Raw genomic sequence first — 17,998 nt, 5'->3', positions numbered from 1 at the left:
AAAGAAAAAGTAACTTTTAAAAATCATGTAGACTTAATTCACCTTTTGTAAAATAATTGACATTTACACTTATTACAACTTGTGGTTACTCACTCACTCTCTCTCAAGGGGAAAGATAGTTGCTATTGTTTTTCCATAAGAAATCAGTAGGACATTCAGTTCCCTGAGAAAGGGGTTGGTTAAGTGCTCGTATCTGTACGTCTCCCCCAGCTGGTCCAGGGTGCAGAGATGGACCTCAGTGATTGAATGTGATGCTGAGTGATGTGACTTTAGCTTCTTGAAGAATGTAAAAAATTCCTTTGATTTTCTTTAGATTATATTTGCCAACATTTAAAGAGACAAACATAATCTACAGTAGAGAAAATGAAATACAGCAGCAGAGTACCCATTACCAGTCTTTTTTTTTTTTTTGTAGACTTTGAAAACTGAATTGTTGTCTCAGTGTCATATCTAAAGCTTAGTTCAAGCCATGTCCCAAGCCAGGTTACAACCAGTTTTAGAGTTCTTCCAGGTAGTCTCAGCAAGGTAGTCTCAGCAAGGACATGGATGCTGCGAGTTTTAACTAACTGTTCAAGTGACAATAATAACAAAAATAGAACTCTCTTTATTTTCACCTGTCTTCAGATCCTTTATGTGGGTTATGTGCATTTGGAATCACAGCATAGAGAGAAACCTACTGTAAGCAGATGTCCCATGTAGACAACATTTCTCTGGGGGAGTTAACCATGTCCCCCTTCCCCCCTGCCAAATGTAGTCCATGGGGAGGTGAATCGAGTACCTACTGTGTGCCATGGCTCTTTTGGGCACTGGGATAAAGCAGTGAACAAAATAGCTCTTGCCTTCAAGGAGCTTAAAATCTAGTGTGCATGATAGAAAATAAAGTATAAATAAAGAAATAGGGTAATTTCATATGAAGAAGAATAAATAGCATAATATAATAGGGAATAGTTCTCAGGATCTGCTTTGTTTGGGGTGGTCAGGAAAGAAGATGACATCACAGATGAGACCTGAACACCGAGAAGAAAGAATCTGTGTGATCATCGGGAGAACAGATTTCTCAGGAAAAGTAATACGAGGCTCTGAGGCCCAGTGATGGGAGCGAGCCTAGCTTGATCTGGTTGGAGAGAGCCCAGTTTTCTCCTCTCTTCTCAGACTTGTTATCCTTGTCATGCCTCCTCTCCCATCCACACTCCAAGTTCATGATCTTGCTTCCTATTTCTTCTAGAAAATCAAAGGAATAGGAAAGAGGACTTCTTGAAATTTCTCTCACCACAGCTGTGCACCTACCTGCATGTACTCTGCCTTCTCCTGTTCCCATGTATAAACGCTTCCACTAGTGCCCAAGATCCTACCATCTATTCCCTCTGCCTGCTTATGCATTACTCCACCCACCCAAGTTCCTCCCTCTCTCCTGCGTCATCAAATTCTCCCTCTTTATTTTTCCCATCAACCTACCAACTTGTTATTTCTTCCATTTTAAGAAGAAAAACACTCTTTTGATGCCACTTCTCTCCAGCTGCTCCACATTTGTCTTCATCTACTTAAAGAATTCCTTGACAAGTTGTATAAATTCTTTCCAAATTTTCCCTTTGAAACCACTCCAAAGAGATTCTGTTTGACTTTATGAAGCCACTGAAACTGCTCTTCATTCAATCAACAGTGGCCTCCATGTTGCTATGTCAATGATCAGTTGTCGGTCCTCACTTTACTTGTTGCATCAGCAGCATTGTAGATTGTTATTTACTCTTGTTGCCTCATAACACATTTTCCACTGGGTTTCCTTTTTTTTTTTTAACTTTCCTTCTACCTACTAGCTGCCACTTTTCTTTATTGGTTCCTCTTTACTACCATAATCTCTAAACATTGGCATGTCTTAGGGCTTAGATCTTGCACCTCATCTCTTTTCTATCAAAGTAAAAAAGTCTTCACCCAGTCTAATAGCCCTAAATGCCACACATATTCTGATGACTTCTAAATATATATCTAGAGCCTAGATCTCCTTCCTGAAATTTAAACTCACATGTCCATTGCCTACTTGACATCTCTCCCTGAATGTCTAATCTGTGATTTAATCTAATAGTTACAAAAATGAGCTCCTGATCTCTCACCCTACATTCCTCCTTCCCCTAAAGTGTTTCTCACCTTAGTTATGGCAACTCTATTCTTTCAGTTGAAAATTCTTCGTCATTCTTAATGCCACTTTTTGATAGTCTAGTCTCCTTGGAACTCTGTCTTCTCTACCTTCAAAGTATACCCAAATTCAGATTGCCTCTTATCACTTCCTTAGCTACCACCACAGTTCAAGATATTATGATATCATTTGGATTATTTCAATAGTCTCCTAACTGGTGTCCCTTGTCACCACCATGGTTCATCTCTAGCCAATTTTTAACACACAGCCAGAATGATGATGTTAAAATGCAGACAGATCATCTTACTCTTCCTTTCAAAGCCTCCGATATTTTCACTTCTCTCATGGATCAATAGCCATGTGAATACAATGGCCTACAAGGCCTTAACAATTTGTTATTTCCTATGTCTCTGACCTCATAGCCAAGTATCTTCTCTTTTGTTTACAGCCCCATCTACACTTGATGTTCCTGCAACTCGCTCTGCATCCTCCCACCCAGAGCTTTGGCACTAGTTGCTTTTCCTCCAGGTAGCTATAGGACTTGCTTCCTGTCCTTCTTTATGTCTTTATTCAAATGAGTTCGTTCCTGATCACCTGTTCCACCCCTCTCCAAGAACACACATTCACTCCCTCTTCCCCTTTGCTGCTTCTTGCTTTATTTTTCTCCTTAGCTCTTATTACCATTTTTAATTTGCTATATGTTGTCTTAATTTTCTTGCCTCCCTCAACTAGAATGTAAGCTCTTCGAGAACAGACCTTAGACGACTTATCCTATATATAAAAGGCCAGAGGCATCACGACCAAAATGACCAGAGACCAGACCACCACGGCTCCTCGTCGGCTGGCCCACCCCCAAGCAAGCAGTTAGGGGCAATTAGGCAGACAGGCAGAGTGGTTAGGGGTGGTCAGGTAGGCAGACCAGCGGTTAGGGGCGATCAGGTAGGCAGGCCAGCAGTTAAGGGCGATCAGATAGGCAGACGGCCCCTCGCAGGGCTGACCCCGCCCCCCAGCAAGCAGTTAGGGGTGATCAGGTAGGCAGGCCAGTGGTTAAGGGCGATCAGGTAGGCAGGCCAGCGGTTAAGGGCGATCAGGTAGGCAGATGGCCCCTTGCAGGGCTGGCCCTGGCCCCCAGCAAAGAAAGAGGAAGGCCCAGGCCAGCCAAGCCATCGCACCCCAGCCTGTCACCTGCAGAGAGAGGCCACTGGTGGCAGGGGAGGGGGTGGGATCAGCTGCCTGCAGCCCGGGTAAGGAAAGCCCTGATAGGCCCTGATCTCAGGCCAGGCCTAGGGACCCTACCCGAGGGGTCCCGGATTGTGAGAGGGTGCAGGCCAGGCTGAGGGACCCCCGAGTGCACGAATTTTTGTGCACCAGGCCTCTAGTCTTATATAATAAAAGGCTACTATGCAAATCGACCGAACGGCGGAATGACCGGTCGCTATGACACACACTGACCACCAGGGCACAGATGCTCAATGCAAGAGCTGCCCCCTGGTGGTCAGTGTGCTCCCACAGGGGGAGTGTTGCTCAGTCAGAAGCTAGGCTTACGGCTGGCAAGCGCAGTGGCTGTGGCAGGAACCTTTCCTGCCTCCTCGGCAGTGCTAAAGACCCCTTGAGGGATGTCCACAGGGAGTGGACCTAAGCTGGCAGGCAGACATCCCCCGAGGGGTCCCAGAGTGTGAGAGGGCACAGGCCAGGCTGAGGGACCCCCCACCAGTGCACAGATGTCGTGCACTGGGCCTCTAGTCAGTAAATATTTTTAAATGAATGATTGAATATGAGAACATTCTCTAGAACAGTGGTCGGCAAACTCATTAGTCAACAGAGCCAAATATCAACAGTACAACGATTGAAATTTCTTTTGAGAGCCAAATTTTTTAAACTTAAACTTCTTCTAACGCCACTTCTTCAAAATAGACTCGCCCAGGCCGTGGTATTTTGTGGAAGAGCCACACTCAAGGGGCCAAAGAGCTGCATGTGGCTCGCGAGCTGCAGTTTGCCAACCACGGCTCTAGAACTAGAGAAAAAATTGAATAGGAAATGTTGTACAATGATTTAATGAGATAGACTTTCATTTCTAGAGGTCTAGAATGCAATGCCATGTTCAGTTCTAGCTCAACCTTGTTTCCTGTGCATAAAACCAGTTTAACTTTGAAAGAATAAAGATTAAAAAAAAATATATTTTAGATCGTCTCTTAGAAATATAATGATTATGCAAATCCTATATCCTCATTCCTTACTTAAAGAAATTAGAAATATATGAGAACTATACAACATTTCTGTATATGCTGCAGAAATGTTATTTCCTAAATATTAATATAAATATCATATGAAGGAAGTAAAACAATTTAAAGGAATGTTTATTTAAAAAAACTTTCAGGTATAAAAGAGAAGCATATGGTTGAACAGAGATTGCCAATGAAATTGAAGATGATTAACATTCATTAAAACTTTAATTAACACCTTGAAAAATTCCATAAAATGATGCTGTATGTAAATGACTATGTGTGATAAGTTTGAGCTTTCTTTTACCTGTTTCACAGAGGGGAAATGTGGATCACAAAACTGCTTATGCTCACAATTTTCCCCAGCTCTGGGTTTGTTTCTAGTGTTATTTGCTAGTGTCAATCATGCCAATTTGAGCTGCCAATATTCTAAATATATTTGGCTGGGATATGAGTGATTCTCTGTATTTTCTGGAGGAAAGAAAAAACCTACCTTTTAGTTTCTTATCACTTCTTTTTCCCTCCACATTAAGTAATTTTGGGTGAATTTGAGCTTTTACATGGAGCTTTTCCAAGCAGATTTAAATTCAGGTTCCTTTAAAGCTGATTAATAAAATTTGGGATCAATAAGTTGTATATAAAACAACCCTGAAAGTTGTGAGAAACTGATTCTGCAACAGATTCAAAATACTGAATTGCACTTTGTTTTATAGGTGAAGTCCAAATTTTCTCTTCACTGAGGTGAATTCAGAGTGGTTTTATACTTGAAAAGAATGGTAGTTGGGATAAATAACATTTCAAGACTTTTGTAGCGGAACGGTTTCTACCTTTTTTGTTGTTGTTAATTTTTGAGTCCTGATAAAAGATAGCTTTTTAGTGTTTGGCTGAGAGAGTTGTGATATACATATAAGCTTACCGACCTATTGCTGATTTCTAAACCTGGGTTTGCAGATGGTAAAAAACACATAGAAATATGCTTTCTTGGCTGGAAAGTGTTTTAGTTGTTATTAGATGACATCCTTGGTCAGGATGAAACATCCATTGGTGGTCCAGGGCAGTGGTCGGCAAACCGCGGCTCGCAGGCCACATGCGGCTCTTTGGCCCCTTGAGTGTGGCTCTTCCACAAAATACCATGGCCTGGGCGAGTCTATTTTGAAGAAGTGGCGTTAGAAGAAGTTTAAGTTTAAAAAATTAGGCTCTCAAAAGAAATTTCAATCATTGTACTGTTGATATTTGGCTCTGTTGATTAATGAGTTTGCCAACCACTGGTCCAGGGTAATCATTCAGGGTATGATTTATTCTCCCACACTGCCATCTCTTGAGATCCTCAAGGACCGCTGCAAAGGGTATATGGCTCTTTTTTCCCCCCTTACTGCTATCTGCTTACAATGATTGCATTTAACTTCCTCTGCTTCTCTCTTTTACTATATTCTCCTCGTCCTACATCCCTGTCTTACCTCCTCTCTGCCTTTCTCTGCTGAGTTTTCCATGCTTCTGGGCTTAGTGCCTGTTAATGTGGTCATCAGAGCCACACCCAGCAAGCGATGTTGCTCCTCTTATTGGGCTGCATGGTCATGTCTTGTTGTGAATGATTTTAGGTGTTCTTGGAGATTGCCATTTTTAAAAGCTATTCAGAATTTATTAATTTGCTGCTCAAGATGTTTCCTCTGTGTTCAAAGGGCAGCCAGACGGGGTAGAACTAGCTAGATATTGCAACTGTTTCAGGTGGCTGAGGTCTGCAGAACACTTGCTGCATAAAGGAGGCATTATTATCGTTTAAATTACTAAATGTTATTTTAAAGGAAAGTTACAATATGCCTACTTTTGAAAGCTAACGTATATTTTAGGTACGGTATTTAAGTTCCTTAGAATGCTTTTTTTATTCTCTTGTTTATTGTGTTGTATTAAGATTTTAAATCATTCCACAGATTAATTTAAGGAGTGAAAGCATTGGAACTAAAATAAAAAAGCTTCAAAGATACAAAAGAACAAATTTATATTATTATTTTTATCTTTTCTAGTGTTAGGAGCCTAAATGTTTTGAAGCTGAAGCATAAAGAATGGGGAAAGAAACAAAAAATTATGCTGAAAATACCAATTAAGCATGAACGATGCCTGATTTATAATTCCATATACAGAGATTATAAAGAAGAAATATAGCTCACGAAGGATGAGATGCTCTACAATTGTAATTCTGACTATATAATTGAGAATTATCCTACTGTGAAGGGAAGGGAGTTAAATAAAAGTGTAACTATATCAGGAGCTCTTAGATAAGTTCAGAATTTAAAGGAATACATATCAAAGATAGAAAAGGGGTACAAATCTAGGGCTTATTAAGAAAGGCAGGAACTCTAGGAGAGTTAATGATCATGGTCATTTATTCACTCATTCATGCATTCAACAAACATTTAGTGGGAACCTTTTCTATGGCAGATTCTCTTGTTTGCACTGTGGGTACTACAAAAATACCAGGTTTTTGCTCTCAAAATCTACTCTGTTAGCACTGGACTATGATATTAATAATTGACACCAAAGGGAGAAGTCCCCCACCCCTATTTTGTTTCCAAAATGGAAAATGGAGCTTTAGTGTACGTAGGTAGAAGTGCAAGCCCGGCCTGGGGTAAAGAATAGAATATGAACTTCTTAAAATGAATTTAAGCTTCCAGTCCCAGACAAAAGTATACTTTAATTTACACACACACACACACACACACACACACACACACACACAACACTTGCTCATATCTTTGTGAGAAAAAAATGTTGGGTAAATAATAGCATGAGATATTTAGGTGGATTTTTGGCAGGAAGAACAACTGACCCGAACTCATAGATATTTGATTCATGGATCAGTGTTAATGGAATATGGACTCTTATCTTGCCTTTGTCTTTGTGTGTTTATTGACAACCTCAGTAAAAGGGAACTTACTAGACATTATATGACATATTTTGCAGGTGTAGCTTATATATTCAATCAAATAATCAGGATACAATATTTAGGTAAATGTAAAAGTAGTATGTAAGGCTAAAATGGTAGAGATCTCTTGAGGTAGTTCCTTGGGAAAAGAAAGAATGTGAAGTTTGTTTATTATTTTTAAAAAATATATTTTTATTTATTTCAGAGAGGAAGGGCGAGGGAGAGAGAGAGATAGAAACATCAATGATGAGAGAGGATCATTGATTGGCTGCCTTCTGCATGTCCCCTACTGGGGATCGGGCCCGCAACCCAAGCATGTGCCCTTGACCAGAATCAAACCCAGCACCCTTTAGTTCACAGGCCTACGCTCTATCCACTGAACCAAACTGGCTAGGGTAAGAATGTGAAGTTTAAATGGTAATAAGCAATGGTTTGATGGTACTATTAAAAAAGAAACAAATGGCTAATTGCTGCTATGCCCTATTGACAAACTTGAGTAGGTCCAGAGGCCTAACTAGGGGCATCCGTAACTGTCTTCAAATATTTGAAGATCTTGCATGTGGAAGAGATAGTATACTTGCTTGTGCTGCTTTCAAAGAACTGCCAGAAAAAGAAATGAAGATCATTTTAATGTGATGAAATGGAAAACCTCCAAAAAAAAAAAAACAAAGTTGTCCAGCAATGGAGAGGATTGCCTTGCAAAGCAGCAAGAGTCTTGCTATAGGTTTGACAGTCTCATCGATGCTTCCCTGTCTCCGGGTCTGTTTTTGTTCATCAGTTTATGTTGTTCATTATTTCCCATAGATGAGTGAGATCATGTGATACTAGAAATACACATATAAGAACAGAAAATGAGACAAGCAATAATGGTTATGCTGAGAGGCAAATGAATCAGTCTGTAGTGAGAGGGAAGGTAGGGGAGGCTGAGGGTAAGGGGGAGAGATCAACCAAAGGTCTTGTATGCACGCATATAAGCCTAACCAGTGATCACAGACAACAGGGGTGTGGAGGCATGTGTGGGGAGGGGTTTGGGATGGGAATGGGGGGATGACGACAAATATGTAATACCTTAATCAATAAAGAAATAAAAAAAAAGAAAATGAAAAGAAAAGTCTGGCTAAAGGGAAAGGTCATTTATATTAGGACAAGGATCATCTCAGGGAATCTTTAAGGTTTCATGTCTTTGAAATTGTATAGTTCTCTCATTTCACAAACTTGTCATGACAATTTGAGAAGATAAGAGGAATTTGCTTCAAGGGAAATAATATGCACATGAGTGGGGCATTTGAAAAAAACAAACAGATCAAACTCAGTGGCAGTCCTGAAGACTGTAATTAAAGTCAGAGTGGGGAGTGGCTATAGCATTTCTCCTTCAAACATTCTTGTGCTTTTCCCAGATAAATACAAAAGTATATAAAGAAACACAGTGGGCTGAATTTGACTCCTAGTTTGCCTGAGACCTAAAGCATTGACATATATTGGAGATCCCTTTAATTATTCCCTTGTGTTCGGCTGCTTCTTTGATTAGAAGAAATACTTGTCAGGTTAGAAACAAGAGGACTAATTTGTGAAACCAACAATCCTTGCCTTTGTATTGAGTTAAATATGGAGGTTTCATCTGTAAGAAGAAACCAGGCTGGGCTTGTAAATACCTAAAAACCACTACTGATGTTGCTCAAATTAACCTCATTAGGGTTACCTGATATTTTTTTTTCTATCAAGAAAACACAAAAGACTGGGTGGATTATAGTCTTTGGTTGAACAGATTCTACTTGAATATAGAGATAACTGTACACTGGGATCCAGGATTTGGGAAAGACCTGAAAGATAAACGGATATGAAATTCTTTAATTTACAGAAGCAGAAATTAAGTTTTGGAGCTATTGAATGACTTACCCAAGGCAATTCTGTTTAGTTAGAAACAAAGTTAAGATTAGAACCCATCTCTTATGGCTTCCAGGGAATCCACACCTCTTTCTCTTGTACCACACTATCTATCTCTTCTTTTAAACTGTGCTCAAGGTATGTATCGTGTCACAATACAGAAGGTAAAAAGGAGCATATGTCTACCTTGTTTTCATTTAGTTAAAGGTATTATAGTTGTCTTAAATATTTCTCAGTTTTATTAAACTTTGATCTCTGGAAATTAAATAAGAGTCAGTTGTTAAACTTCTGGTGAAAACAGACAGAGTGGAAATAGGATCCTGTTGTTAATTTCCAAAAGGATTTAGAGTTTATGTCAGTCTTAGCAACTTCCCTAAATTATGTAGATTACCATCCCAGTAGCTAGATCAAGTGTCGGCGTTTTAGGACAGTTTTTAAGCTGGGCAAATCTAAGACATTTGAACAGAATATCACTTTACCTAGAGTTGATTCCGGCTTCTGAAATTCTGGCAGATTGGAAGGTCAACCTGCTTGAATACTGCAAAATCTTTTAAGAGTTAAAATTTCTTTCCTCATGATTCTTTTATTTATTCTGCTTTGTGATTGGAATGTAGATTTAAGTAGTGGTACTCATTTGTTTTCAACAATAATTGACTCACATTGGATTTCATCACAATAATGGATTGTCAGTTAAAATATATTGCAGTGATAAATTCAATGTGGTTTTTATTGCGCAAACTTTGAAATGAGTATCTCACTCACTAAAATTTATGATAAAAATCAGAGGTGTTCGAGGTTGGTAGTTACATAAACTGCAGTGTGGTGATTGTCGGGGGTAGGGGAGGTGAGCTATGAGGGGATAAATGGTGATGAAAGGAGATTTGCTTGGGGTAGTGAACACACAATACAGTGTACAGATGATGTGTTGTGCAACTGAAACCTGTATAGTTTTGTAAACCAGTGTCACCCCAATAAATTCATTAAAAAGGAAAAAATGATAGTTATAAAATAGTCATTGGGAAGTAAGTAAATAATAGGAAATATAGTCAATAATATTGAGATAATTATGTGTGGTGCTAGTTGGGGTACTGGCAATATCAAGGGGAACACTATGTAAAACATGATTGTCTAGCAACTAAGCTGTATGCCTAAAACTAATACAAAATGAAATTGGGGGGGGGAAGGGGGAGAAGATACTTTCCTAAGGGCCTATTTTTGATTCCCATTTTTTATGGAAATAACCCCAAATACCACACTCAGTCACCTGTTCCATTAGCTACAACTTATGTACACTGAAGTATAACCTCTTTAGCATGTTTATGCAAAATAATTAACTGGGAGCCAATTACAGTAAAAACAGTACTGCATATGAAAAAAATCAGAGGTGCTCAATAAATGTTAAATAAATTAATTCCATTAAGATTTTGAAAAGTGAGCTTATAAATTAATTATCTTTAGAAATAATCAAAGTGATGCAATTAAATATTTTTGACCATTTCTGATCAGTAATTCCCTATATTTATGACTTATAAATTAACAGAGATTTAACATAATCATGTTATGGGGAAAGAGGTGTGAATAAGTTAAATGGGATATGAACAAATGACCAAATTAATGTTAATTTAGGAAATTAAACTATATTAATTTTAAAATTGAATTTAAAATGAAATTAGTATTTTTGAAAGTAAAAATCAGCCCAGCTGGTGTAGCTCAGTGGTTGAGCATCTACCTGTGAACCAAGAGGTCACCGTTTGATTCCGTCATGGCACATTGCTCAGGTTGAGGGCTAGATCCCCAGTAAGGGGTGTGCAGGAGGCAGCCAATTAATGATTCTCTCTTATCATTGATACTTCTATGTCTTTCTAACTCTCTCCCTCCCTCTCTGAAAACAGTAAAATATATATTTAAAGAAAAATAAAAATCAAAAGAGGAAAAAAAAACTTTCTGGTTCAATGTGACTTCAGGGAGGAAGACTGAGAACAAAGATAGGAGGAGTGGTTTAGAGATTTACTTGGAACAAAGCAGTTACAGTAATTTATGGCATGTCTTCTGTATACCTAGCTTATTCCAATGAAGTATAAGTCACATTCCCTGGTCATGTGGAATTTTTTCTTTGAGGGTGGAGACAGAGTAAGACACATATGAAGCAGTTTGTTTTAACTACCTAAGATTTGTGTGCTTGTGAATAAAGTGGAATGCATTCTACTTCTAGGTTGTCCTTGGCATCTTCTTTCATTCCTCCTTCCAGCCAGAAGTGCTCATTGTTCACCATGAGTGCTCATATCCTGGGACCAGGTCCTGATTGAGGTTCATGTGCGTAGGGGATTTTTGTTTGGGCCAGGTCCTCACCTCAAAATTATGCCGGTACCTGGCGTGTTCCCTCTCTTCAGATCTCCTACCTGTGTCTTAGACCCTTTGACTTCAGTCCTGGCTGATCATCAGACTCACCTGTGGAATTCTGAATTCAGACACCATCAGAATTTCTGGGGCTATGGCCCAAGCAAGTGTATTTTTAAAAAGATATGTACATGTGTTTCTGATCACTTTATCCAACTTCTGGTGCCAGTGATCTGCATCTCATTTGCTTATCTACCTGGTCCTTACTTCCTGTCCAGTTATTCTCTTCATGTCTGTATAATGTCCCCTCCTTTGGGTGTTTAATTTGATCTGTCTTAATCAACATTTTGGGGCATACTTTTAAGATCATTCAAAATTTAAAAATTGCAACCGGTTGATTGAGTTACAGAGAACCAGACCTCAGATAAATATCTCTTCCTTATGCATAGCATCTATTCAGGTCCATGGATATGTACATATTCACTCCATCATACTTCTGTGGAATATCCTACTTTTTGTATCTTTAGTTTGTGTTCTGTGATTGCATCCAAAACACACTGTGCTTACCTATGTGTTGATTATAGATAGTAAGGTACACAAATGCCTATTTTGAACATGAAAATACTCTTGTTTCTGCAGCTACCTGATTATGCAAGTAATTTGTGAAAAGTGACTCCAGTCTATTCAGATAATTTTTCTGATGTAGTAAGCATAAAACCTCTTAAAATCAGATGACGTTTCTTCTTATTTATCCTTAAAATGGTTTGTGAAGACATTAATACAGATACAGTGACAAGAAATCAGGTAATTTTTAACTATATTTTGTGGTTGATATTCTCAACATTTATGGATGAAAGTAAGATTGGGAAGGCATCTCATATTCATCATCTGGTCTTTGTGACTGTAAATGGACTTCTGGTTCTAACATTAAAGTGCTATCATTCTGACATGAATGAAAGAGTTGGTGTAGATAAGACCCAAGTTAACGGATTTGCTGGAGTAACATGAACTAATTTTCCAGTTATTTGCTGGGCCAAGAGCATGACACCATACATAAAGGCAGAGCAAATGAAAGTGAGGGCCTGTTTATAGCTTGCTGATCAGAGGCTAGCACACTCCACATCAATGCATCTCTGACTTCCCATAGTTCAGGAGATTCAGTACTATATGCTTTCATGATTACTTGTTGGCTCGATGGCATTTTGGCGATCGCTATTAATTACTCTTTATCCCCAAAGAATACTTGAGGAACTTATTTATTAGTATTTCTTATACTTGTGAACGACTGACATAAATAAATGCTGGGCCTGACATATCCCTCCATCTGTCGACTTTTATTTGTTGCCATAAATGTCATGGTCTATTTTTATGTTTATACGAGGTCCATCACTTTCACCCAGAAGCAATTTAGAGATCACTTATTAAAAAAATAAAGGTGGGAGAGAAAATGAGGATGAAGCAAAGGAAAGAGAGCGAGTAGAGCAGAAGTCAGGCATAAAATATAATGGATCTCAAAGTGGGTACTTGGCTCTTACTGTCTTCAGAACACTTTAAACCAAAGGATTTGCTTTTGTTGATGTTTAGAATTGAATGTAACCTGAGAGGTACTATAGATCATACATAGGCTTCATTCAGAAAGTGTAAATGCCATGGTCACGGTCACACAAATAGTGGCATTGTTTACTGCCTGGCCATCATGCCTCTTACGCATCTTTATTTTTAGGGTGAGCAAAGTAGCTCATTTGCCTCAGAGATTCAGGAAGTCTAAGATCATCAGGTACCTCAATTTTACGCATGTATCCTTTCATGAAATTCTCTATTCTTTTCATTTCTATGGCTGTGTTGTCTCTGACCTCCTTCTAGTCTGAGCTTTATTCTTTATTGCCTTCAAGGGACCTCATTATGGTTTCTTTCCTTAGCATTGGGCCTCCAGAGTCTGCCCTTAGTCCATTGTTCTTTGCACTCTCCATATTCTCCTTGGGCAATCTCATTTACCATTTATTTAGTACTTATTGAAAGCCCTACACCATGCTACACACTATGCTAGATGCTAGATAATGACAGACACAACCCCTGGATCACTGAGTGAGTAATCTTAACTATTCCTGGGGTTTCAGCTGCTGCCCAAATTCTGTGGAGTCTTAAATCCGTAGTTCTGGTTGTGATCAGTGCCCTGGGCTGTGCATGTATTACTAGCTCAGATGTTCCATAGACACTTCAAATTTGACTAGCTTACATGGAATTTATCATTTCCCTTTTCTCCTCACTCCCAGTTTTTTCAAAACATGCTTTTCCTTCTGAATTTCATGTCTCAGTGTCAAAATCACTTAGCCACTTCTACAGAAAGTTGAAAGTCAGCCTTGATTCTGGATGTTTCTTCTCCTTCCAATGACTAATTCCTGGCCCCTGTACTTTACCTCGACTCTCTGTTACTCCTTTGTCATCCATTGCCTTCAGTTTTGTAGTGGGCTTCTAACTGGACTTAATTTCTCCAGGCCTGATCCCATTTCCGCCCTGTACTGCACAGGGTTGCTGGAGTGATGGTCTAGACTAGAGTGCAATCTAACCTTGCAAGTCTCTGCTTAAAACCTTTGCTTGGTTTCCCATATTCTATTGTGTAAAGCCCGAGCTCCTTAGCTTGGTACTCAAGGTTGTGGTGATCTGGTCCTACTTGTACTGCTTACACTTCATACCCAATTGCTTGCTGCTCTGATGATGTCACGCTGTTTCTTGAGTCACAGTTTCTGCTTATGCTGTTTTCTCTGCCTGTTACATGAGCCCCCCAACTCATGTCTCCCTACTCAGTATCACTGGGCTAAACTTTAAAAAAAATGATTATGGGAAATTTCAAATAATCACAAAAGGAGAGGGAAATATACAAAGAATGCCTATATGCAATATTCAGGTTTTGATACCCTGGTTTTGTTTATCACCCCCCTTTTTTCCTTTGCAGAAGTACTTAAAAACAAACCTAAGATGCCACACAGCTTCACCCCTACTTCAATATGCAGCTTAAAAAGTGTGGACATTTTCATACCTAACAACAAAGTCATTATCAAAATTGACAATAATTCCTTGGGATTATCTAATTCTCTGAACATAATGAAAATTTCCGAGTTGTTGCAAAAAATCTTTTTTTAATTAGATTGTTTAAATCATGATCCAAATAAGTACCACATATTAAGTTTGGTTAAGTCTCTAATTTCCTTTAATCAAAAACAGTTCCCACTCCCCTCTTTTATTAATGCTATTTTCTTGTTGTAAAAACCAAGTCAGTTGTCCTATAGAATATTCCATAGTCTGTATTTATTTATTTGTCTTCTGTGATGTTACTTGTTTCTATATCCACTATACCTCCTATAAATATGCATTAATTCTTGGGTTTCTGTTAAATTCAGTTTCCATTTTCTATCTATATCTATCTATCTATCTATCTATCTGGGATAAGATTGATCAGAGGGTTCAAGTGGTGATAGCCTCATCTATCCTCTATAAAATTCACCATCAATCATTGTGCAACTAGGGTTTAATCCATTGCTTATCACTGGTTGAATCAATTTTTTAAGGGTTGTAACATATTCATTGTATTCTTTTATGATTTTTTCCCGCTTTTCCTGGTTGGATCTCTTCCATAAAGCAGAATTTTTATCTTGTCAACTAAGAACATGTGATTACAAAAAAAAAAAAACACACATGGCAGTCCAATCAATTTTTATGTAGATATTTTAATTTATTATTTACATATTAGGCACAGTTAACAAAGAATAAAAATCTTACTCTCTAGAACACGAGAAGACAATAAAAGGTGCTACTCTACAAATGGGATATATGAACATGAATGAGCCTATGTATGTGATTTTCAACCACATTCACATTACACAGTTTTAAAATGATCTAATCTCTTACAATGACTAATTACTTATTTTAAAACATAGAGTTGGTAAAGGATATATGCCGTTTAAGTATCAGTTCAAAGGCATAAACAGTTTTATTAGTGGTACTTATATGTGTGGTAAGAAGAGAACTGTTTATAGTATATAACTACCATGTTTAATGGGACATGATTTAACAGTTAAGTTTTTATATTATAAAGCCAGTTTAAGTACTGGTTATTTTAGACATGCCACCGAAACTAGAATGACATTTATTAATTATACTAAAGGAGCATAGTAAACTAGTTGACAACATTTATCTACCTACTAGAGAAAAATATTAGTATTTTGAGATAGACAATGTAGGATTTAGCTTTCTGACACCCAGAAGGCAACTCCTGCTATTAGGTGAATGTTAATAGAAGACTCATGCCTTGAATACTCAGCAACCCTGTGCAGTACAGGGTGAAAATGGGATCAGGCCTGGAGAAATTTAAGTCCAGTTAGAAGCCCACTACAAAACTGAAGGCAATGGATGACAAATGAGTAAAAGGGAGTCGGGGTAAAGTACCAGGGGCCAGGAATTCAAGTAGGTTCTCAGCCAACTCTTGATCTCAGAGACATATGAATCCACAACAAACAAACAAAACACCCCAAAAATAAAAAAACAAAAAACAAAAACACTCACTTCTTATCATAGCTTTCTTTCTCTTTTGTTGTTTTAGTCTCCAAGTACATCGGTACAGTGCTGCAATAGGAAGGCATATGAAAGCATGTGTTTCATCTCCCCACTCTGTTAACCGTCCAGTGAAGACACAAGGAAAATGGTCTTTTAACATATCGGCCAATTTAGAAGTCTTGTCTTGAAGTTGTCAAGAACCTCTAATTGGTGTTAGAAACTTAGAATTTATTTCCTCAAACGGCATTTTCTTTTTAACACTTTGCAGGTATGGTGTAGTAGACACATTACATTTTATTAAGCAACCCTCCCTAGTTTCTGTATTGGGATTTTTAATATGGTTGTTTGGATCGTTTGTTTTTATCAACTTGCTCTTTTTCAAAATCTTGAAATACCACATTTCTATGATGTTTATTTTCCATTTCAGGTTTCCTTGACTCTAGATTAAGACCAATATCTTCAGTGTTGACTTCTTGGATATGTTCTTTGGTTGCACAAGACTCTTCAAATTTTTCTCCAAGTTTAACTTTTTCTCAAATCGTCATTGTTAGAATATCTACAGTTGCATGTCACATTTCTTCAGCAGGCTGAGCTCCTGCCAGAATGGCTTTCTCATAGACTGAGATGATATTTCCAATAGAGCTTGTGAGTGGTTCAACACATGCAAGGCATATCCAGGATTTAACAAGTTTGTTTGGCATCTGGAAAAACTTTAATCAGGTCATTCAGTGTGTCCAATATTTCTCCTTTTGGGCATCTCTCATTAATCAGGTTTAGGCATTCAGAAAATGTCTTGTTTACCTTTTCAGTGAATAATCTTTGTTCATCTTCTGCCACGGTAGTCCAACAGGACCCAACTGGTTTTTCATTTTGTCCTTCAGGTTCAGGCTGGGTAACTCCTGAGCTTGGAGTCCTTTTCAGCATTCTTACTTTGCTAGCTCTCCACTCATTCAGGTGAGCTTTACTCTCTTCTGGGGTTTCTTTGGGCTGAGCCCATCTACTGTCGGTAGTTGCTTTTGCTATAGTATGTCTGCGCTGGTCAATGGCTTTTGACTTTTCTATCAGTATGGTATTATATTAGAAGATGAAGCAGGCCTAGCTGTGATTTCAGATCTGATGCTTCTTGATGTCTTATTTCTTTTTATTTCCTGAGAAGAACTGGTTTTGACACTAGATAAAACTGTATTTAATTGTATTGATTCTTTCTTGTGAGACCTTTTCCGAATGGTAACATTGGCAGAGGTTCTCCTGATGCCTTGTTTCAGGTAGTCCTGAGTGTTATGGGTATTATTGTGGTGACTTCTAATAGGAGGATGCAAAAGTTGTTCGATCTGAGATGTAGTCCTCACAAATTTAGTGGTAATCATCATATTGAGGCTCTATGACTTTTCACTGTCTCATTGCTGGTGTTTATAGGCTGAGGTTTGGGGCTTTAGAAGTAATCATTGGAAGTTTCTTCGTTGTTACAGAACTCTCATCTTTGACTTGCACAGATTTTAAAATGAATTAACCTTAGATTGAACAATTTGGCCACAGTAGGATCCAAGGATAGATTTCTTGAGCATGTAAGCATCTTGCTTTTTTTATTTTTTGTAGTTTTTTATTTTTATTATTTTTTAATGTGAAAAGTCCCATTAATGTTTAAATCACATATATAAATATTGCCATATTATTGTTAATGTTATACCATGAGGAAAAATCTGAAAGTTAATTCACAAGGTAAAAATGTCTGGTGTCCAGTTATTCTCAACATTCCCATAAATACTTTTAAAATTGCAAAAAACTCTCACTGGGAGGATCCTTCAGGAAGCTTCACTGATTGGTGGAGCTCTAAGCTTATGTCTTCTGCCTCCATAGGCCAGGTGCACAGCCCTCTGGGTGGACAGCAGGCGGGGGAGGAGAATGCGTCCTGACACTGTTCATCTGCTTGCATATAAAAGATCTGAGAGACAC

At 38.3% G+C, this 17,998-nt stretch overlaps 1 protein-coding gene and 1 pseudogene across 5 annotated transcripts in view; one reads left to right on the top strand and one right to left on the bottom strand.

Moving 5' to 3' along the window:
* The window catches only part of SOX5 (SRY-box transcription factor 5), a 950,952-nt gene that overhangs the window by 35,623 nt on the left and 897,331 nt on the right, over positions 1 to 17,998 (top strand). The gene's annotated exons all lie outside the window — the stretch shown is intronic.
* The window catches only part of LOC307102090 (cytoskeleton-associated protein 2-like), a 30,329-nt pseudogene that overhangs the window by 11,758 nt on the left and 573 nt on the right, over positions 1 to 17,998 (bottom strand). Inside the window, exon 2 of the transcript in view lies at positions 16,055 to 17,622. The product of the transcript in view is annotated as a cytoskeleton-associated protein 2-like (transcript). The remainder of the gene's footprint in view (positions 1 to 16,054; positions 17,623 to 17,998) is intronic.

This window comes from Cnephaeus nilssonii (genome assembly GCF_951640355.1).
Source record: "Cnephaeus nilssonii genome assembly, chromosome: 6".
In the NCBI taxonomy this organism is placed as follows: domain Eukaryota; kingdom Metazoa; phylum Chordata; class Mammalia; order Chiroptera; family Vespertilionidae; genus Cnephaeus; species Cnephaeus nilssonii.
The sequence above is the reverse complement of the archived record's forward strand: the minus strand, read 5'-3'. Positions and strand labels throughout refer to the sequence as shown.